Here is a 24,172-nt window from a genome sequence, read left to right as displayed (position 1 = left end):
TCCAGGCTTGGAGGGCTTGCCCTGTGTTTATTGGTCAACTGGTTGTTATGGCCCATAGGCCCTCCCAGGGTGCTTGTTATGCTCTGCGTGTCATTGCTGTGCACTTGTCCGTAAAGCACATCCAGAGCCGTAAAGCATAGCACCACCAGCTAACTTCTGATTGGTTCCTTGCCACGAGGCAGGTATCTGACCTCTTAGTGACTAAGACAAGGTCAGACAAGCACGTGTTTGGCTGTTATGGCTGCCGAAATGGGGAGCTGGTCCCTTCACTTCTTACCCTGCCCCTTACCCTAAATCTCTCCAGGTCAGGGGCTTCCATTCTCTTCCCCTAGCCTCTTTCCTGTATAAACCTGCCATTTTCGCCATATGATCTCTTGGTTATTCTCTTCTATATGTCCTCTACTCTTGGCTTCTGGTCCCCTCCCTTGTCTCTCTCCTGCTCCTCTCTTGACCCCCTACCCCCATTGACTGATCTTTTCTGCTGGCCATGTTCACTACTTTCTCTCTCTGCTCTGGACCCTTCCAGGTGCCTCTGGCTGAATTCTCTCTCTTATCTACAGTAAGAACTTTCCCTCAACCATACCTAGAAGCTGTCATGCCCTCATTTTCATTCATCTGGTGCTAAAACCTAGGAGAGGCATATATGAACCCCTTCCAAGGGATCTGAACCAAGCTGCTGATCTGACTCTGCTAAGGTGTGTGGATCGTGTGTTTTTGCCATCCACCAAATTTGACTCCAAATTCCAGAGTCTGCCTCTTCAGTCACTTCCTCCTTCCACCCGCTCTAACCATTCATCTCTCCTTGTCTACTCTATAAGTGCCTCTCAGACTCCTGGAGCCTGCTATAAACTCCTGGGGCACCTGTCATCCCAGCATCTCTCCATCTCTCTGGCCTACTATGCCCTCCACATGGTCATCTCTCTGCCTTTATTGGAACCCTCTCTTTTCCCAGAAGCCTCTCTCAACCCACCTCTTGGGCTGTTTTCTCCTCTACCTGCATTAGCCACTCCTCCCTCCTCCTCTATTGGGTAAGGGTCGCCTTGGAACTGCCTTTACTTTACTGCATACAAAAGCCACAACCGGTGAGCCAGAACGCTCCTTTTGCCCTCCTGGGCCCCATCATGTGGAAATGGGTGCCTCTGCTCTGAGATTTGGGACATTTCTCTCTGACAAGTCTCTCAGTTCCTTGGGGATGCCCCAGATTGAAATTCTTGTCACCAGGGTACTTACTCCTTCTCTTTTCCATCCTTTCCCTTTCCACATGTCCTCAGCTGCTTCCTGGACTCTCCTCACCTCCCTCTAGTAGCTGCCTCCTAAGCCCCACAGCTTCCTTAACCCCTTCTGGGCCTCTTTGATATTGGAATCCTCCCTCAGGCAGTGACCCTGTCCCTTCTGTCTCTCAGGTCCCTCCTGGAAGCCCCACTGCTTGCTTACCCTCTCCTGGGCCTTCTATGACCCTTTCTCTCTTCCTCCCTAGACTTTATTAAAGCCTTGGTGTCTTACTGCAAATGGCTTGGCTTCAGTTAAGCTCAATGGCCAAATTCTCTCATACTGTACAACTGAAGGGACCAGACCTTCACCCAGCCCCCTGCTTTGGCAGCCATGACAGGCTACAGAAAAGACCCAGAAGGATGTAGGACTCTGACTCAGCAACATGTGCTGAGCTTCCAACCCTTGCCTGACGTTGCCTCAGACACTAGGAAACCAGATACCTTCCATGTGGCAAGAAACCAATCAGAAGTTAGCGGGCAGGCTCTGGATGTGCTTTATGGTAACAGTGGCTTACAGAGCATAGTAAACAACCTGGGAGGGCCTATAGGCCATAGCAACCAGTTGACCGATCAACACAGAACAGGTTGCCCAAGCCTGGAAGTACACCAATCCTGAGACTGTTGCAGACCCCAGACACTCCCTGTGTTCTACCCCAATAAATTCCCTGCCTCGTCCCTCCAGAAGGTCCCTCCAGGTCCTTCTCACTCCACCCACCATGTTGAACCCACCATGTTGAACCCAAGTTAATACAGTTAACTTGTTAATTAATTAAAGACTCTGGTTTTTGCATTGGATTGATTCTCTTGGTGGTTTGGGGGTTCAGAATTTGGGTACAACACAACTTCTGCCACTGCACAAACAAATGATCCCCAAATCTCTTATATCTAAACTTTCTCTGCTCTATGTTTCCAAAAGTCTTATCTCCACTCTTAAAAATCTTTTATCTCTTTTTTTTTTTCCCCTTCCTCCTACAGCAGCAGGATGTAAGCCACCGGCAAGAGAGGGTGCCAGCAAAAGGCATCTTCTATAAAAATAAGTCTTATAACATATATAGATTTATGATAATTAAGACTGAGCTAGCAGATGAGAAGTCCTAGTCATTGTCCAAGCAGCTTTGAACCTAATACAAGTCTCTCTGTGTATTAATTGGGGCCCTAACTTGGGTGGGCAGTTGGCATAGAGCACACACGTGGCGGTGGGGCTCAGAGGCTTTTGGCGGAAAGATTTTTCGTAACAGAATGGTGTCAGTGAGCAGGATGACCCCATGCCCCAAGGTTCCCAGAGAAAGAGGGAAACTTGCAGACAAAGCCTGCCCTGTAGGGCCGCTAGTGGGATTGGAGCAGCTTCCATATGCTCGCGCCGTCCTAGCGCTCTTGGGCGTTGGATGTGGCACTTCTGAGATGATAAAGACAGATCCAGATAAAGAAAAATCTCTAAAGATTTACACTGTGTTTAAAAATATATGTAGACTTGTGAGAGAAAAAATAACAGGAGGAAATAGAGTAGCTGGTTGTGGTGGTGCACGCCAGTAGGATTTGCTGAAGGAAGCAGAGGCAGGCAGATTTCCACAGAGAAACCCTGTCTGGGGAAAAAAAAATAACAAAAGAAAGTAAAAATAAAATAATAAAAAAGCCACATAAAGATGAAAACTACATAGAGAATCTGGATACTATATACCATATTGTTGTCTTTAAATTGTTTGATTGCCGAGGAAAGACTTACTGCTGCTAAAATACATTTGATTATAAATGCTGCTAAATTAATCCAACTTATACATTTTAAAAATGCTTTGGGGCTGGAGAGATGGCTCAGAGGTTAAGAGCACTGACTGCTCTTCCAGCGGTCCTGAGCTCAATTCCCAGCAACCACATGGTGGCTCACAACCATCCATTATGAGATCTGGTGCCCTCTTCTGGTGTGCAAATATACATGGCAGCAGAATGTTGTATACATATTAAATAAATAAAATCTTTAAAAAAAATGCTTTGAATTCAAAATTTAAGTCTAAGGACAGGCTACTTGGAAAAAGAATTTCTATTTGTGTTTCCACAGAAAATAAAAAGCTATGAATTCCTTCCAGACTAATATGGTTTGGTCAAGCAAGACCCCCTAAAGCTAAGACGATACAGCCTTTCAGACTACGAAAACAAGGACTTGGTCAGATTTCTATGTTTTATCATGATCCATATGGCATGAACATCACCCCCAATCAGCAGGAAGCAGTTTAGAAGGAACAACGCCCAGATCCCCAAATATTGTTTATAAATGTTTGTTTTCATTTAAAAAAAAAAAACTTTTATCTCTACTATGTCTTTGCTCTCTGATCTAAAAAAAAAAAAATCTCTTAAGACTATGCAATAATCTGCCTCAGGTTTTTTTTTTTTTTTTTCAAGACAGGGTTTCTCTGTGTATCCCTAGCTGTCCTGGAAGTAGCTCTGTAGACCAGGCTGTGAAGGGACTACCCACCACCCCCACCCTACATTTTGGCAGTCATGACAGGCTAACATGTGTTCGCCTGACCTTGCTGGGCCTGCCCTGGTCACTAGGAGGTCAGATGTCCTCCTCGTGGCAAGGAATCAATTAGAAGTTAGCTGGTGGACTGTGCTTTATGGATCTGTGTGTGCTTTATTTACAAGTGCACAACAGTGATGTGCAGAGCATAGCAACTGCCCTGGGAGGCCTATGAGCCATAACAACCAGTTGACCAATCAACACAGGTCTGGTTGTCCAAGCCTGGGAGCGTACCAATCCTGAGACTGTTGTGTACCCCTAGACACTCCCCTTATGCTGCCCTATAAGATCCCTGCCTCATGGTTTCTCAGGGTCTTTCTCCAACCATCCACCCTGGTGGATGGAAGAAGCTAATGGGGTTAGCTTGTTAAACAACAGCAATAAAAGACTCTTTGCTTTTGCATCGAAATGGGCTTCTTGGTGATTTGGGAGTTTCAGAATTTGGGCACAACAGCTGGTCTTGAACTCACAGATAGGACTGACTCTGCCTCCTGAGTGCTAGGACTACAGGCATTGCTACCACTTGGCAATTTGATTTTGTTTGGTTGTTGTTGTTGTTTGTTTTGTTTTTTCAGACCGTGTCTTCCTGTAGCTTTAGAGCCTGTCCTGGAACTCTCTGTCAACTAGGCTGTCTCAGGATTTGTAAATTCATTCAGAATGGTTAAAAATCTATAAGAAAAATTTAACTTAGCTGGGCTGTGGTGATGCATGCCTTTAGTCTCAGTACTCAGGAGGCAGAGGCAGGCAGATCTCTGAGTTTGAGGCCAGCCTGAGATCCATCTGCCTCTGCCTCCCAAATATGCTAGGATTAAAGGCATATGCCACTACTGCCCAGGAGGAACCCTGTCTTGAAAAAACAAAACAACAACAAGTTAGTTTAAAACTCCTAACAAAAGGCTTATCGTTGGAATCTATATGTAGGTAATTTACTCTGTTACATATCATACTATATACATGTATATGTTACTTGGATTAAACTCTTGTTCAAAAAAAATAGATCTACTTACTGTATGTGTAACTTGGATTCAACTCTTATTTAGAAAAGCAGATGTTTTAAAACAGTAACCACATGGTTTGCTTCCATGTCGGCTGAGGACCTCATCAAGATGGAAGGAACTATGTGACTGTCAGGCATCTTTACTAAGGTTAAAGGTACATGCCATGTAACCTCACCCCATATTGATTAAGAGACTATGTAGAATAAACTAACTAAGGCAGCACCTATCACACTTCTTAGTCTTGCTGAGTGAAAGCTTCTCCACCCCGATATGCCTCCCAGATGGCCTTCCAGTGCCCCAGGGAGGATACAGGAAAGGGAGACCGGAAAAACCACAATTCCATTTTCTGGGAGGCAGTTTAAATACCCTGTGGGAGTGGTCCTGAGCATCTCTGGGGGAGGGGTCATCATTTGGTGGACTTTCTGAGATGCAGCAGGGTTTGGAGAGAGATAGGGGAGGGTGCTTGGGTGGAACTTCCACAGTAACATTCCAGATTCTTTGGGTATGTAGATGCCAGGGGCTGGGGTGAAGCTTCCACAACACTGAGCCCTCTGCTTATCATTGTGTCTACATTTTTTACTAAGAAGGCAAAAGCAGGACTCCAAAATATCTTGGATTAGGATGGAGTTTTGATAAATTCCTAAGGTTATAAAGGTATACTCAGATAAACAGAAATTTGGAGATGTATGTCTAACTTCTTATGTCTTTGCTAACTCTGTTCAACAGTAGGCTTCTAGGACATTTAAATAAGGAAAATATATGTTTGATAATTAAGGTATGTTTAATAAATAAGGTTTATAAATTTGTAAGGTTATAAAAGTATACCAGGTTAACAAAAACTGACTTAGAGGTATATGTCTAACTACTTATGTTTTTGCTAACTGTGTTCAACAGAAGGCTTCTAAAAATTTAAATAAAAACAACATATGTTTAATAAAAATATATATTTGAAAACAAGGTTTATAAGTTGCTAAGGCTTACTCAGGTAAACAGAAACTGACTTAGAGAATTATGTCTAGCCTCTCTGTCCTTGAAAACTTTAATAAGCTTTAGCTATGTGGTTAAATTGAATCATACAAAAACTGTGATATTCTGTAATGGCACATGATGAATGGACCAGGAACATGAAGTTGTTGGTCTCTTTATGGACTGTATTTATAGTTTACTGTTTTATTTCAATGCTAAATGATCTTCAATTAAATTTTCAACTCAAAAAAAAATTTTCTATTTGATTTTTCCAGACAGGGTTTCTCTGTATCTTTGGAGCCTATCCTGGAACTCTCTCTATAGACCAGGTTGGCCTTGAACTCACAGAGACCCTCCTGCCTCTGGTTCCTGAGTGAGTGCTGGAATTAAAGGCAAGTCACTAACATGACACTAACTGTTATGGTGGAAGCTTCACCCCAGCCCCTGGCATCCATATACCCAAAGAGTCTGGAATGTTATGGTGGAAGTTCCACCCAAGCCCCCTCCCTTATCTCTCCAAACCCTGCAGCATCTCAGAAAGTCCACCACATGATGACCCCTTCCCCAAAGATGCTCAAGACCACTCCCACAGGGTATTTAAACTGCCCCCAGAAAATAAACGTGTGGTTTTCCAGTCTCTCTTTCCCCTATCCTCCCTGGGGGACTGGAAGGCCATCGGGAGTGTTGTACCCATTAAGCCTGGGCTTTTTCTAATTTGGTTTGATTTGGATTGCTGCCGTCGGTGGAGAGGCTTATGGGGTGCAGAAACTTTTCACTAACCACTGAGAAAACCTGCCCCATGCCTCACCTGATGCCACAGCCTTGCCCAAGCCATGGACACTATTGGGTTGACTGCTCTAGTCTGCCTTGCCACAGCAGGTCAGTTTTCCTTATTCACAGGAAAATCTCTCATACCTTCTAGGTCTGGCAGTCAGAGGCCTGTGCTGCCTTGGGCAGCAGCTAAACATGTAATGCTGTCCTGTGATAGCTGAAGACCAATCTCTGCCCTCAGTGAAATAATCTAAGAGCCTAGGGTAACTGTCCAGGTTGCAGTAAGTCTCTGTCATATTAATTCATACATAGGCCTTTTGGATTATGCTTCCTGATACCATTTATCCTTCTAAGATCTCTGATGGTGTTAATGGGTAACTGTAGCTTTGTCAGTCTAGCAAGTGGCAGATACCCAGCCTCTCCTCCCAGGTCTGCAGCTGCCTTGTCAGTTCATTTCATATGTAAAATCAGGCTTCACTTTTCTAGAGCTACTAGGTCAGCTGAGAAAGGCAGCCACAGTTTACCTTGCCGACTGACTTCACACTGAAAGAGATAAAAATCACAAAACAGGTTTCAATGCAACTTTTTACTATTCCTTTATTTAAATGGTGTCTCAATGTTTCAGGTCTCTTTCTCTCTATATATACTATTATAGTAAGGTTTCAAAAGTTTAGAGTTTTAAAACCAATCAATGGAGTTCTGATAGTCTGGTAAAGCACTGACTACTATTATCTTAGTCACACACTGTTGAGTTTTTTTTTTTTTTTTTTATTTCCTTTGGTAGTCTTGTAAGTATAGACTTAAAATTGCTTCTCATCATGCTGAAACCTTCCCATCCAACCTACCTATATATCCAGCTGTAAGACCCTTGGAAAGCTCAGGCTTCCAGGATCTTAGCCCAGGACCTCGGCCACCCCAATCACAGATGGAGGCGAAAGCTTGATGCAAATTGCATGAGGCTTTATTGTAGTTTAACAAGCTAACCCCATGTTAACTAGGGTCTTTGATCCACCCGCCATGTCGGATGGCTAGCAAAGACAGTTAAAAACCGCTGCGTACAGATCTTTATAGGGCAGCGTAAGGGGAGTGTCTAGGGGTATGCACAGGTTCAGGATTGGTGTGCCTCCAGGCTTGGAGGGTTTACCCTGTGTTGATTGGTCAACTGGTTGTTATGGCCCATAGGCCCTTCCAGGATGGTTGCTATGCTCTCTGTGTTATTGCTGTGTGCTTGTCCGTAAAGCACACCCAGAGCCATAAAGCATAGCACCACCAGCTAACTTCTGATTGGTTCCTTGCCACGAGGCAGGCATCTGTCCTCTAAGTGACCAAGGCAAGGTTATGGCAAGCACGTGTTAGGCTGTTATGGCTGCCGAAATGGGGAGCTGGCCCCTTCACAGCCCTCTGGATAGAGGAAGAAGTGCTCATGCTTTAAACCCCACACCATAGCTTTTGCTGTGACTCTAAGACATGAGTCTACTGCTTTTTCTACAGTGTGGATTTCAGTGTAGATTACAAACAAGTATCTAAAACTTTTATCTTTTTGTAAACTTAAAAAAAAAATCATGTAAGCTTCGGGGAGTTTCAACTTGTATCCACCTCTCACAGTTCAAAGAGACTCCAGATAAGTACTTCTGTCGAGCAACAGCTTAATCTTTTACCCTGCTGCCTACCCCTGCTGTGTGGGCTCCACCTTTCCCAGTCTTGGGACTCTTCTTCTCCCCCATTTACCAAGACCATCAGCCAAGAAGTTCCAAGTGTACACCCAAGATAAAGATTTTCCCCTGTTCCTAGTCTATTCTGTCCCAGTAGGTGCCTGTAACATGACAGCCCCAAGTACCTTCAGAATCTGCATCCCAGTTTGTTCCAAAGCAGCCTGTTCTTCATTTAGCCCCAGGTGGTCCTTCAGAACTTGGACAATGAGCAAAACAGACAACCCTCAGCCTGCACTTCTCCCTCCCTTCCCAGCCTTTGGTCAACATTCCAGCCTTCCTGTCCCATCCCCCTCACACACAATGGTGCCCTAATTTCAGCTAAGAAGTGGTTACAGAAGGGATTAGTTGCCCCTTATGAACACAAAGGCTGGAATGTCAAGTCCCAAAGAAACCCAGGACAAATGGCTAACTGTGGTATCTATTAGTATATCAAAGACCATTGCTGTGGAACAATCTTTGTATACCATCAAAATGTATTGCTTTCACTGTTAATAAAAAGCTGATTGGCCAATGGGTACCAGGATTTTCGGAGCAGAGAGAATGCTGGGAGGAAGAAGGGAGGAGTCTCAAGAGTTAAGAGCAGATGCAGAGAAACAAGATGAATCTGATGTGTTGAAAGAAGGTACCAAAGGTACCGCCACATGGCAGAGAGTAGATAAGAGATATGGGTTAATTTAAAATGTAAGAGTTAGCTAGTAACAAGCCTGAGCCATCAGCTGAGCTTTTATAATTAATAGCAAGTCTTGGGTTAGAGAGATGGCTCTGTGGTTGAGAGCACTGATGTTCTTCCAGTGGACCTGGGTTCAATTCCCAGTATCCACATGGTAGCTCACAACTGTCTGTAACTCCAAGATCTAACAAGCTTACACAGACATACATGCAGTCAAAAGACCAATGCACATAAAATATAATTATTTTAAAAAATAGTAAGTCTCCGAGTGGTTATTTGGGATTCTGCTGGTGAACGGACCTGATCGCAGTACCAACAAGAAACCCTGCCTACAGAACATGCTCGGTTCCTAGGCTCACTCAGTACCTAAGGATTCTCTCATCACTTCTCACCACCTCCCTCCAAAACCTCTCCAGCCCAGGGGCTTCCCTCTCCTTCCCCCAGCTTCTCTTTCCTATAGAACCCTGCCTTTTCAGCCTGGGCTCTCTTGGTTCTTCTCTTTGTCCTTTCGTGTCCTTTGCTGTTAGCTCCTGGTCCCTTCTCTCTTCCTTCCCCCTACTTCTGCCCTGTCTTTTCTGCTGATCATGGTCTTTTCAGCTGGTCATGTTCAATTTGCCACTTTCTCTACTGTAGACTATTCTAAATACCTCTGGTTAGATTCTCTATTATATCTATAATAAAAATCTTCTCCTCAACCACACCTCAGAACAGTCATGTGCTCATTTTCATTCAGGAGGCAAAAGTGAAGGGACCAGACCCTCACCCAGCCCCCTGGTTTAGCAGCCATAAAAGGCTGCAGAAAAGACTCAGCAGCATGTGCTTACCTGATCTTGCCCCTCCTCCCAGTCACTAGGAAGTCAGATACTCTCCACCAATCAGAAGTTAGTTGGTGGGCTTTGGGCGTGCTTTAAGGTACTTTACAGTGCAAGTGGCATAACAGTGATATGCAGAGCATAGCAACTGCCCTGGGAGGGCCTATAGGCCATAACAACCAGTGGACCAATCAACACAGGACAGGTCGTCCAAGCCCAGAAGCACACCAATCCTGAGACTGTTGGGTACCCCTAGATACTCCCATTGCTCTACCCAACGTATTCCCCTCCTGGCGGCTCCTTGTGGGGTCCTTCTCATGCCAGCCACCTTGTTGGGTGGATGAAGGGCCCCAGTTAATACAGTTAACTTGTTAATAGTAAAAGACTCTGCGTTTGCATCAGAATTGGTCTCTTGGTGATTTTGGGGTTCAGAATTTGGGCACAACTGAAGTATTACAGATCTCTGTGTTTTTAAGTCCAGCCTGGCCTGTCTATATATCCAGTTCCATGGCTTTGTCAAAGTAAATTAATAGTAATAAATTTAAGAGGTCTTTGAATGAAGCATTTCACTTGATCACACAGTACTAACCCCATCTTCTTCTGTTTAGACTATTTCAAGAAAGGAAACAAATGTTAAATAAAAATTACAGGAGACTGTTATTTGGGCTAAATCCTGTACTAGGTTTTAACTGATTCAGAAAGTCCAAGTAGTATCCTTGAAGTTATAGTGCCTGTTTCCAATTGGAGCTCCTTATCTGAGAACGCATCCAGATAACTTAGATAAACTTAGTTGTAATCACAGCCTTAGACACAGTTTTACCCAAGTTCCATCAGAGCAGCTTGAACCTCAGAGGCGTCGGGGAGGTGCTCGCTTGCAGGAGCTAATGAATGACTATACATCAAACTCATCAATGCAAAGCACATCTTAAACCCAAACAGTTAAATCTCTGCCTTGCCCTTTTCCAGATAAAGAGTTGCTATGGCTTCTTTTTGTTTCTTCCTGGGCACAGTCAGAATCCAGATAACCTGTTTGACTACAGCTGAGTTCAGGCAGGAAGATATTCTAGAACTGGTTTTGCTGTTGTTAGGCAAGAATTTTAATCTGATGTTGTAAAGGCAGCTGGGAATGGATGCTTATTCATCTGATTTTTAAATTTTTATTTGTTTAAGAAGAAAACAGGTTTATAGCAGGAATACTGTCTGTCTATTACCAATTTTTAGGGGTTTAGTATGATTCTTGGAATGAAATATTTAGATCTTAGAGAACATGTAGGGTTTGTGTGTGTGTGTGTGTGTGTGTGTGTGTGTGTGTGTGTGTGTGTGTGGTTGTTATTATTATTGTTATTGTTGCTAGAGTGCTTTTTCTTTGTTTTTGTTTTTGAGACCAAGTCTTGCTAAGTGGTCCTAGCTTGCTTTGAGCCTGTGAACCTGTGGGTAGTCCTGCCTCAGGCCTGGTGGTGCACACTTGTAATGCCAATATTCAAGAGGCAGAGGCAGGAGGATCAGGAGTTCAAGTCTAGCTTCAGCTACATGAGAACCTGTCAAGAAAGAAAGAAAAGAAGGAAGACAGGGAGGCATGGAGGGACTAAGGGAGGGCTCTGCCCTCTACCCTCTATTAACCCTCATAGACTGTCTGTTCCCTCCTTTTTTTTTTTTTTTTTTTTTTTTTTTTTTTTTTTTTTGGTTTTTCCAGACAGGGTTTCTCTGTGTCTTTGGAGGCTGTCCTGGAACTAGCTCTTGTAGATCAGGCTGGTCTCGAACTCACAGAGATCTGCCTGCCTCTGCCTCTGCCTCCCGAGTGTTGGGATTAAAGGGGTGTGCCACCAATGCCTAGCCTCCCTTTCCTATCTTGCTGATCTTCAACAAGTTCTCAAACATTCTAATGAGATCCTTTCTGTCTCAGGACCTTTGCACATGCTCTCTCGTCCTCCCACCGCTCCATTCCTTCATCTAAGCAAACATTGTTTTTGCCTCAGTTCTAACACAAGCTCTTCACGGATGTTTTTGTTGGCCTCTGCCGAGGATATGAGATGTTCCAGTTGTATATTTCCATAGCTCCTTATTTTCTTCATAGCATACTTTGTAATCATAATTACATACCTTCAGTTGGGCAGTTACTTCATTTCTCTCAAGGAGAGCATTTTTCATGTGCTCATGAGGCCATCTTCATGGTTAGTTTAACACAGATCTATTAACTGTTGCTTTCATCAAGATAAACACTATTCTAGGAAACTCTGACCCAGGAAAATAAAAGTTGTGAATAACTTTATTGTTGATTCCAGGGACTTACAGGAAGACCTACCAACTCTTCAAAATAAGGCATCAAGATGACAATTTGCTTACCAAGATTCTTGGAATCTCCTCATTTAACTTCTGTGCAGTCCTACCTGTCCATAAGCAATCCTTAACCAAGGCTTCTCTGGCCTCTTTGTGTGTGTGTGTGTGTGTGTGTGTGTGTGTGTGTGTGTTCACACGCACGTGTGCGCACACACATGCACAAGAGAGAGAGAGAAAGAGACAGAGACAGAGACAGAGATATTTTTCCCTTGTAGCACAGGCCAGCCTTACACTTACACTGACTTTGAGGCCAGGCTGGTCTTTAACTCATCATGACCCTTCTAACTCCGCTTTCTAAGTGCTGAGATTAGAAGCATGCACCACCAGGCCTATTTTCTCTACCCTCATTAGAACACTTAACCTTAAACTCTAGTCTTGAAGAATAGTACAAGCTTGCCTTTACCTGTTCTGAGCTGCTGCAAAGACTGTCTAGACAATGTTCTGTCTTGACACATAAGCAACAAACTGAATCCTATCCAACAAGCTTCTTTGGTGAAGTCTAAGGAACTAGCTAACTTTCTTTCTTTCTCTTTTGATGCACTGTCTAAAGAGGTTTCCCCGGCTGTCCTGGAACTCACTCTGTATACCAGACTGGCCTTGAACTCAGATATTCACTTGCCTCTGCCTCCCAAGTACTAGGATTAAGGCACATACCATCACACCTAGCCCATAAGGGAAGATTTTTTTACTACTAACATCTAACCACTATACATATTTAGTGTTCCTCCTCTCCCTCCTCCACTTTTTTGCCCTTCCTGGAAAGTTGTAATTGAACCCATGGTGGAAATCAGTGATACTCTGGATTTGAGGAAATAATTGAAACTGATATACAATTCTTTGTCATCAATTTATGTTCATAGACCTAGTCAACTTTTTTTGTTTTGTTTCTTTCGAGACAGGGTTTCTCTGTGTCTTTGGAGGCTGTCCTGGAATTAGCTGTTGTAGACCAGGCTGGTCTTGAACTCACAGAGATCCACCTGCCTCTGCCTCCCCAGTGCTGGGATTAAAGGTGTGCACCACCAACGCCTGGTGACCTGGTCAACTTTGATCACTGATACATGTGAATGTCTGGGAAGAACAGATGCTTACTACCTAATTGATAGATGGTGGGGTGGATCAATGAACACATGAGCACCAAGTTCCTGGGCGATGGATGCAACTCTTCCTGATAATGCTTTCTGGCTGAGGCTCTTGAAGCAAAGCAGAGAGGTAGGGCATTAATCCCAGCATTTAGGAGCCAGAGGCAGGCAAAGCTCTGAGTCCAGCCTGGTCTACTTAGTGAGTTCCAGGTCAATCAGGGCTACTTAGTGAGATCTTGTCTTTTTTTTTTTTTTTTTGCGAACTCGAGGCAGGGGTGGGGGGGGGGGGGTGGGGCAAGGGGTGATTCGAGACAGGGTTTCTCTGTGTAGCTTTGGAGCCTATCCTGGCACTTATTCTGGAGATCAGGCTGGCCTTGAACTCACAGAGATCCGCCTGCCTCTGCCTCCGGAGTGCTGGGATTAAAGGCATGTGCCACCAATGCCGGCTGAGATCTTGTCTTAACAACAACAACAAAATAGCAATTTTGTTTGTCTTGTTTTGTTTTGCTTAAATTTTCAGGTAGTCCAGACTGGCCTTGAACTCACTTTGTAGCTATTCTGATCCTTCTGCCTCTGAGTCACAAGTGCTAGAATCACAGGAATGTGTTACTAAACCTGGCTTACTAACCACCCCTTCCCCCATTTTCTTGTCCTTCCATTCCTTCCCAGTTCTAGGAATATCTCCTCACTGAGGCAGGCAATCGTAGGGAAAGATTTAGCAACCTGTTTGGGCTGAACACATACCCATTTCCTCACAAGGCACCTAATAATCTGTGACTCTAATCTGCAGGAAGCTACACACACCCTCCAAATAGTGGAGTTTTCCTTCCCTGGACAACATCTTACGTAGATGGTTTCTATTCAACCCTTTGAGTGTAAGGGGGCCAGTCTGGCCTAACTAGTTCTGGGTACACATAAACTAGAACAAACTGTGTCCCCTGAGTGAACTTTTAAGAAGAATCCGCATTTGCCATCCTATGCCTATGCATAATTGGTTTTGCATGTGATTAAAATTAGAGACATCATGGGAGGGGCTAAGCACAGTAAAGAAAGGGTTATATAACTCAAATCTGTCAATCAAAGCAGAGGCCTGCCCAAGCAAGCCTCTGCTTCTTTTAGACTGAATAAAAGAAGCCCCATGGGGCCCATGGGTCCTCTTTTATTCCTGTAGACTGCTGTCACTCTTGACAGACAGCATGTGTATGATCTGCAGTATGGCTTTGCTTTTGATAACATTTTCTTGCAATGTTGCAGTCTCTGTAAACCTTTACTGTAATTCTTTGACTAAGAGACAAACAACCTGGAAATACTAAGTCTGGACATCAGTCATTGCTGATGCAACTGTGTTAGATGTTTTAGGTTTCCAAAATTTTTTATTTTGTTCTTCTTTTGTGATGCTGGGAAGCAAACATGCTTAGAAAGTATTCTATCACTGAGCTACATTTTCACATACCTCTAGAGAATTCTTTTTCTTTTTCCCTTTGAGACAGGGTTTGATGTAAGCCAGTCTGGCCTTGAATTCCTGACCCTCCTCCTTCCACCTCCCAAAATTCTAGAATTATATGAGCCATCACACCTGGCTACTAAAGGAGTTTCTATGGAGTGCTTATAGTGAGTGGCCTTATGTTACCATATAGCTTCTAGTTGTTTTGTTTTGGTGTGTGTGTGTGTGTGTGTGTGTGTGTGTGTGTGTGTGTGTGTGAGAGAGAGAGAGAGAGAGAGAGAGAGAGAGATATGAGTATGTACATGATGGTGTATATGTATGTTTGTGAGTGTAAGGGAAAGTGGACATGATGCGATGCGTGTATGTTCTGTGGCACATATACATAGGCTAGAGAACTACCTTGGGTCCTTGTCTTCCACCTTGAGACAGATCTCTTGGTTGTTCCTGTTGATTGTGCTGGGGTAGCTGGCCCATGAGCTTTGAAAGTTTCCTGTCTCTGCCTATCTGCCCATAGTGGTGCTGGGGTTACAGGCACAAGCTTCAGGGCCTCGCTTTCCATGGGTTCTGGCGATTCACATTTAGTACTCACACTTGCTCAGCACACACTTTAACCACTGAGATATGGTTGTTGTTTGTACTCACACTTGTTCAGCACACACCTTAACCACTGAGATATCTACTCATTCCCTGGTTGTTTTTGTTTGTGTGAGACAAGGTCTCAAGATGTAGCCTTGACTGGCCTGGAACTCTTTGTGGTCCATGCTGACCTCAAACTTGCAGTGATACACCTATCTCAGTCTCCCGGGTATTGATCCCAGGCATGGCCACCACATCTGGCAAATTCTCTCTCCTTAGTGCCTTGGGATACTTCCTTTATAAAGCAATGGGAAGAGCATGGGAGTCTGGACACAAGACCGTTAACTCCCACTGGGATCCGTTTCCTGCCTAAAAAGAAGCAATGGTTCTGTGCTGGATGTTTTCCAAGTTACTGTGCTGCACCAGTGTTCTGTCCTCTCTTCAGCATTTGAGGATACAGGCTGGGGCAGCCCCACCTTGCTCCATGTGAAGAGGTCTCAGCTGAAGGGATACAGGGATGTCAGAGCCACAAGGGCTCTACCTTCCCGTCTTTAGGAAGCAAAGGTGGAGCATACTTCACCTCCCCAGGGCAATAGAAGAGTGTCTGCAAGTTTGGAGAGGAGGTGAAAGGCAGTCCAGTGGTGGAGAACATGTTAAAAGGAAGTGGGAAGTATAAAAGATGGTTGAGAGCATGTGGTTGGGGTAAGGCTGAGGATGGGGAAGAACTATGTGGAGAAACTGGGTGGTGGTGACTAGGACATTTGAGTCCTGACAACATTTTCAACTTCAATGCCCTGAGATGTTTTATCCCTATTATTTACTAGTCACAAATCAAATATTGAATCTTAGAGTTATTGACATAAAATAATTTGATTTGCAATCATTATGAACTAGAAGAGGAAGGGCTTGCCTCTCCTCAAATGACACTTTTTTCTGGACACATTTTTTTTATTTTTAAAATTAAATTTATATATTCTATTTTATGTGAAGTTTTGTTTATATGCATGTATGTGTAACATGTGTGCCTAATGCCCATGGAGGTCAGAAGAAGGCATCAGATCTCCTGGAACTGGAGTTATGAATGGCTGTGAACTACCTTGTGGGTGCTGGGAATCAAACTGGCCCTTTGCAAGAGCAACATGTGTTCTTAAACAGTGAGCCATCTCTCCAGCTCATGGACATACAGTTTTTCATGGTGGCAGAAATAACTGAAGTGGTGGGAATGGGTACTGTGGTATGCATTTACATATGTACATATAAATATATGCAGGACTAATAACAGAATTGTGTTCTGAGTTGACATCAGCAACAGCTTTTCCAGGTTTTGCAGTTATCCGTGCAAAACTGTACAGACAAAAATATATGGAACGCTTCGCAGATTTGCATGTCATCCTTGTGCAAGGACCTTGCTAATCTCTGTAATTTTAGTTTATGTGCTGCCAAAGCAAGCCTGATCCTCCTGAATCACCTCTCAGGTTGGGAGATTTACAGACTTACTAGCCAGCTATCAAGCCTTCTTGCTGAGCTATCAATCCTACCATACTGAGGACTGAATTCAAATGCTTCTCCCAAGCGAGGCAAGCACTTCACCACTGTGCTACAGCCTCAGCCTGAGTGCTTCTCTGAAACACAACTAGACATTCAAGAATTCAGGAATTAACTCTTGCTCTCATTCCCAGCCCAGTGTGTGGTTTAACTTCTATCACTGGCTTAAGTTGTGGAGATTCAAAGAGTTTGTTTTGGGGGTGGAGAGGTGGCTCAGCCAGCAGTTAAGAGCACTTGCTGCTCTTCCAGGGGACTTAAGTTTGCCTCCTACCACCCATGATCAGTAGCTTATAACTGCCTATAGCTCTACCTCCAGGGAATCCATTACTCCCTTCTGGCCTCTGTAGCACCTGAATACATGAATCATACATTCACAAACACATACAGGAAATTAAAAAGAAAATCATTAGTAATAAAAAGTTTGCTTCTCCTTCAAATAAACCCAGATGAACAAACTCAGTCAGCCTCATTAGACCAGCCGACCCTAGCTTTCTACCCTAAGTTAGCGTGAAATCATTTCCTACCTCATGCTTCCACCCAAGTACAGCTTTGTTCCCCTTTGACAGACTTCTCTTTGATTTTGGGGTGGTGCCGGGTGGAGGTGGTATTGAACAGGGCCTTGCACATGCTAGTAAGAGTTTTCTTTCCGGGCAATGGTGGTGCACGCCTTTAGTCCCAGCACTCAGGAGGCAGAGGCAGGCGGATCTCTGTGAGTTTGAGACCAGCCTGGTCTACAAGAGCTAGTTCCAGGACAGCCTCCAAAGCCACAGGGAAACCCTGTCTCAAACAACAAAACAAAACAAAACAAAACAAAAAAAGAGTTTTCTCTCCCATTGAATCACATCTCTAGCACCCAGGCTTTTTTTGTTTGCTTGCTTTCATGCCGAATGAGGTTGGTAGTAGTCCTGGTGTTCCAAAGCAGCCAGCTCTAAGTCTGAGCTCAGAACACAAAGCACACATAGCTTTCCTTCTCTACTTCATTTCTTTCTTTGCTGGGGCCTTGATTCCCTGTTGGCAGGTATGCTGGCTGTTTCTGTTATCTTCAGTTCCTCCCTTCCCTCCAAACTTGCAGAGTCTATCTTAGTAATCGCCTGTCCTTTCAATCCCTGGGAGATTGCCCTTTGACTGGACACACAAGCCCTTACTTTAAGGAGTCTAATTACTTTTTAACAGTTAAACTGATCTTCCTACCTGCAGGCTCCACACAGCTAAGTGCTGAGCTCACCACCTCACATTCCTCACCGCTTGGCATTGCTTGTTGCTGCCTACTGACTAGTCTGGTTCCCCATGATCTCACCTAAGCTCAGACCCCACTTTAGCTTCCAAAGAGCCCATGACCAGTAATCTTCCAATTGGTGTGCACATTCTCTGCCAAGTGGCTTCTCTCCAATTTCTGTCAGTGTTCAAAATGTCAGTCTTTTATCTGCCCGACCTGGTTCATAACAGTGACCTAGCTGAAAATACTGCAACTGTTTTCTTCTGTACCTTCACTCACCTCTCACCATTTTCTAAATTATAACTGAATTCTTCCTGTGGGCAAACTAGGCAATGTCCACCTCTACTCTTCCTCTAAGGTCCCAGTGACAAACAGAAGTTCGGTTCTATTTCCTGGACTGACTTACTGAGCGTGGGTGAGTGGTTATTGACTGGAGAGTAGATGCAAAGCTACACTGTAAGGTCTTCAGCTAGCATGGATGATGGCTCTCCACTAGCCACATGGATGGAGCCCCCTACTTTAGTCTTCCACAGCTTATACTCTTTAGGCCCTCTCTGAGATCACCCAGGTCATGTGCAATTGCATACAAGTAGCTGAAAAGTGTCTAGATACTTAGGCTAGAGTCCCATGATTCTCTCCACCCACTCCTTCTATAAAGGAATGTCAGTCAACTAGTCCAGCTATGATGATTTTTGCAAACAGGCACAGCAGAACCCATGGAGATGGCTGCTATTTGGCTTTGAGGTTAGTGTTATACAATATCATATAATTTATATATAAATTATGATTTTTTTCTTTTGGGGGTGGTGGTGGTATGGAGGCAGGGTTTCTCTGTGGCTTTGGAGACTGTTCCTGGAACTAGCTCTTGTAGACCAGGCTGGTCTCGAACTCACAGAGATGCGCCTGCCTCTGCTTCCTGAGTGCACCATCATTGCCTGGAATAAATTATGATTTTAATTTAATTAAATTTTGGTTTTGCTGTGGTGGTGGTGGTGGTGGTGTGTGTGTGTGTGTGTGTGTGTGTGTGTGTGTGTGTGTGTGTGTGTCTGTGTGTCTGTGTGTACATGTCACAGCACACCTATGGCAGTCAGGATAACTCTGAGGAGCCAGATCTTTCTTCCTAGCTTTAGATGGTTTGGGACAACAAACTCAGGACATCAGGCTTTCAAGGCAAGTGCCTTTACCCTGAGCCATCTTGCTGGTCCTAATATATGTCTTTTGGATGTATAAGACTGTGAGTCTTTTGGTAATGTTAGGACTCAAACCCAAGAGACCTGGGTTTTGACAACATGTATGATCAAGTAACTGGCCATCATTACAATGAAGATTCAGGATATTTCCACTGAATCAAAGAGACTCATCCATTGTGTCTCTTTTCAGACAATCCCTTCCTCCCATCCCTGGTTTCAATCAGTGTACAGGTCACACCCTTGAAATATACTTTTATATTTTCCCCTGTGGGCCTTGTCTATATTCTCAGATATTTCCAACAGAATGGTAATCTTGAAGAAAAAAATTGTCTTTTTTCATTCAATTTTGTATTGCTTAACCTTAAGTTCCAAGTGTGGCTGGGCATGGTAGAGTATGCTAGAAATCACAGCAAAGGGAAACTGAGGAAGGAGGATCTGAGGAATTCAAAGCCATCCTCAAATATATAGTGAACTTGAGCCCAGCCAGGGCTATATGAGACTCTGTCTCAAAACAACAAAACACACCTACTCCTCCCGCAAACCCAGAACAAGTTGCACACACATTTATTAAGTGCCAGGTCATATGTATCTGAAAAAGAGAATGGAAAGGAAGGGAGGGAAAAAAGAAAGAAAGGAAATAATAAGGGGGGGGCTGGGGACTCAGCAGGTAAAGGGGCCTGCTGCTAAGCCTGGCACCTGAGTTGAATCCCAGAACCCACTTGGTGAGATAACCGAGTCCTGAAACTTGTTCTCTGCCTTCTCGTGTGCCCTGACATGTACCCCATACACTTACCTATCTCTCCCCTCATGTGTGTGCCCTGACATGTACCACCCCCATTCACCCACACACAAAATAAACACGTGAAGGAGGACCAGGAGAAGGGGGAGCTGGAGAGACAGTTCAGTGATTAAAAGTAATCCTTGCCCTTGAAGAGGGCCTCGAATTCTTGTCAGGCAGCTCACAACCCTCTGTATCTCCAGCTCAGAGGATTTAATGTCCTCTTCTGGTTTCCTCCAGGTTCCTGCACACATGTGCAAATACCCACACACAGACACACATATGTAAAAATAAGTCTTTTTTTTTCCTTTTGTTTTTAAAAAGAAAAAGCTAACAGCCTAGAAGAGCCATTCTGTTGTCTCTAGCTGAGAATAACCCCAAGCCTCACTCACAATGTGTCTGTGCTCTGCTACTGATTATACCCCCACCCTCTAGAAAGGTTCTGATTCAACAGCAGGGCAACTAGCAGAGGACATGGCATTTTAATGAATTATTCTGTTTTTGAGTCAGTTTCATATGTAGCCTAAGTTAGAACTCACTATGTAGCTCAGACTACCCTCACATTTCCACCAATCTACCTGTCTCAGCCTTTTCCGTGCTAGAGTTACAAGAGGGAGCCACCAATGCTTGGTTATTTTGAGTTATTAATCTGAATCATTGGCAAAAACTTAAACATGAACTATATTAAAGTTTGATCCAGCAAAACTTGTTAAAGGTATGGTTTCAGGGCTGGGGAGATAGCTAAAAAACCATGTAAAGGCAGGTGATGCACATCCATAGCATCTCACAGCACTACAGACAGAAGGATCCAGGATCTCACTGGCCAACTAGTCTAGCCAACTGGTGAGTGAGCTCCAGGGAAGACATTTGAGGTTGATCTCTAGCCTTTATATGGAGATACATGGTTAAGCACTATGCACATACACACATACATCTGGGAGAGTGAGGGGGAGGAGGGGGGAGGAGAAGGGAGGGCAGAAGGGAGGGAAGAAGGGAGAGGGAAATTATTTTAAGAAACATCTAAGAGATGGACATAGTAGTGCACATCTTCAATCCCAGCACTTGGGAGGCAGAGGCAGGCAGACCTCTGTGAGTTCAAGGGCAGTCTAGTCTACAGAGTGAGTTTCAAGACAGCCAGAGCTACAAAGTGAGACCTTGTCTGGGGTGCGGCGGGGTGAGGAGAGAAAAACACACATCTAAGTTTGTAAAGGAAGTACTTAATTATTATTTTGTTTATTTTTGGTCTTTCCAGACAAGATGGCTCTTCTAGGCTACTTCTCTGTGTAGCCCTAGCTCTATAGATCAGGCTGTCCTCAAACTCACAGATCTGCCTGTGAGTTTCTGTTTCCTGAGTCGAGCCACCACCACCCAGCTATTTACTTTTTTTATATGAGTGTTTTGACTGTATGTATGTATGTATGTATGTATGTATGTATGTATGTATGTATGTACATCACCTGAATGCAGTCCCTGAAGAGGCCAGAAGAAGGCTTTGTGTTGTTGTATGGAACTAGTTATAGATGGCTATGAGTTACCATGTGGGGTCTGGGAGCCAAACCTGGGTCCTCTACAAGGGCAGTAATTGTTTACAACTTCTGAGCCATCTCTTCAGTTCCATGGGAAGGAATCTTTTTTAGGTGTGTGTGGGGGGGAGTGGGGGTTGAGACAGGGTTTCATTGTGTAGCTCTGGCTGTCCTGCAACTCACTTTGTTGATTAGGCTGTTCTGGAACTCACAGAGGCCTGCCTCTATCTCCAGAGTGTTAGGATTAAAGTGCTGGGATTCCTACCCTGTGGGAAGGAATCTTAATATAAGTGACACCTGTGTTGCAGTAGGATCTAGGAAGCTGGCACTCACCACTCTATAGCCATGACTGTTTCTAATCCATTTACATGTTATAACAGTAACTAAGACATGAAGTTTCCTGTCCTCTTTATACAGCAGGTACAGTTAAGCTTTAGGGGTGTCAAGGAGGAATTGTGCTATATACTTCACACTGTTTTGTTTGCCACTTAGGTTATGTTACTAGATAATTTGTTAGGAAACGAAATAGTTAATGAAAGAAAGTTGAGGAAATTAACTTCCAAGGAGACAGACAGATAAAAAAATGGAGTTTTGGTGGTAGTATCTCTTAGAGAAGCCAACATTCATGCTCTGTAGTGTGCTTTTCTTTCTGAGAGTCTGCAGTCTCCCTTAACATTTATGCTTGAGTTTATATTAAAATATCATCAATAAAAACCCAGCTTGGGCTGGATAGATGGTTCATCCACGAAGGGCACTTTTTGTTCTTGCTGGGGACTCATGTTGAGTTCCCAGCACCCACATGATGACTCACAACAATCTGTAACTCCAGTTTCAGGGATCGAATACTCTCTTCTGATCTCTGAGGGCACCAGGCACACACACCACAACATGCACATACATACACATACAGGAAAGCATTCATATACATAAAATTAAAATTAAATGACAGATTATTTAGGGGGGGTGGTTGAGACCACTCTCACTATGTAGTCCTGGCTCTCCTGGAATTTACTATGTAGACCAGGATGGCTTCAAACTCAATTGTCTCTGCCTTCAAGTGCTGGGATTAAAGATATGCTCTGCCACACTGGGTTTAAATGGCAAATCCACCCCTCCCCCCCCAAAAAAAAACCAACAAAAAAAAAGCAAAACAAAAACCAAAATAAAATTTTGCTTGAAAAATTGAGTTTGGGGCTACTTCTGAGGTTTTATTTTGTAAAATGACAATGAGCAGGAAATATTATAGGCTTCAGGGTCCAGGGCTACACACTTGTGGTGCTTCATTTTTCATCTAGGGTAATTTTTGGGTGGTGACCAAGTCCATTTGAGAAGTTAACATGTAAAAGAACCCTTATGGGACATCGTGATGGCGCTGGGGATGTCACAGGCCTTTGATTCTATCACAGAGGAGGGAGGATTACTGAATTTGAGGTCTACAGAGTGAGCTCCAGGACAGCCTGGGCTACACAGAGAAACCCGTCTCAAAAAAAACCCAAAACCAACAATAAAAACAAAAAAACCCCTAATCCCAAAACCTATATATAATCTGATGAGGCTGTCAATCAAGGCACATGAAGGGTGGTGGTGGTGGTGGGGCATGTAAAGAGGTACTGAGTATCTGGTTAGAAATGACAACAGCCTCTTTTGCTTATTTTGATGTCACAGAAATTTAAAGTAATTCTGCAGTCGGTCTCAGGAGATAATATTCTTGCTTAGAACAAGTTGGAAGATAAACTTTGGACAGTGTATTATACTATGCCCTTTGTAATAAATAACCGAAGATAATGTGTTAAAGTTTAGTCAACATTTAAATTCCTGAGCTGATTAAAGTTAAGAGCATAAGGTCTAAAAATGTATTAATATTAGTTCTGGAGTCTGTAGTGAAGAATTGCATGGCTTGAAAAAAAAAATCACTTGTTGTCGGGCTTTGGTAGCGCACGCCTTTAATCCCAGCACTAGGAAAGCAGAGACAGGAGGATCTCTGTGAGTTCGAGGCCAGCGTGGTCTCCAGAGCGAGTCCCAGGATAAGCTCCAAAGCTACGCAGAGAAACCCTGTCTCGAAAAACCAAAAAAACAAAAAGAAAGAAAAAAATTACTTGTTACTGCCCAATTTTGCAGAACGATACAGAATTAAGTACTAACTAATAAAACAAACAAAAACAACAGCAGACCTGAAAAAACAAAAACAAAACCCCCAACAATTCAACTTTATAAGTCTAGGCCTCAAGTAGGCAGACTGGTTTAGGCTGACTCTAGCCTGTGTCTCAACCACACAATGCGGAGCCTTTGAAGGTTGGGAGGTCATGATGGAGTCGCAGTTTCAGAAAGATAAATCTGGCTGTATGTGCAAGTGGACTGGGGTGGGGGGCGGCAGAAAAGAGACAAAAGCAGGGTCCATTTGCAGCTACTGCAATGTCAGGTTGCTAAAGTAAAATGGTTTTTAAAAAATGAGAAAAGAACGGATCGGGTGAATAAGAAGCGCAAGATCCACAGAGGCGGCTTGACTTTCCTTCTGTTCTTAGAGCTGTCCGGAGGCTCGTGTGGATGGCCCCCAGGGTCGCGCCAGAGCAGGGAGGTGGTCCTCATACCTCCCTTCCAGCCCCAATGGCCCCTCCTCACTCTGTCCTGGAGTCCCCAGGAGCCCCCACCCCCTCGGATGCGGCACCGCCCTCCGCCGGGTTCCTTCCCCTCCCCTTCCCGTGGGGCGCCGACTCGCCCAGCTGCCACGTCTCACTGATGACATCAACACAGCCCGCTCGGCCTTAGCCAATC

At 44.0% G+C, this 24,172-nt stretch overlaps 1 pseudogene; it reads right to left on the bottom strand.

Annotated features, from left to right (window-relative positions):
* Positions 1-16,504: 16,504 nt before the first annotated feature.
* Positions 16,505-16,596, bottom strand: LOC113832410 (annotated as a pseudogene).
* Between the last annotated feature and the right edge of the window lie 7,576 nt (positions 16,597-24,172).

Source organism: Cricetulus griseus, assembly GCF_003668045.3.
Source record: "Cricetulus griseus strain 17A/GY chromosome 1 unlocalized genomic scaffold, alternate assembly CriGri-PICRH-1.0 chr1_1, whole genome shotgun sequence".
Classification (NCBI taxonomy): Eukaryota; Metazoa; Chordata; class Mammalia; order Rodentia; family Cricetidae; genus Cricetulus; species Cricetulus griseus.
Note: the sequence above shows the minus strand (reverse complement) of the source record. Positions and strands in the feature narration are given on the sequence as shown.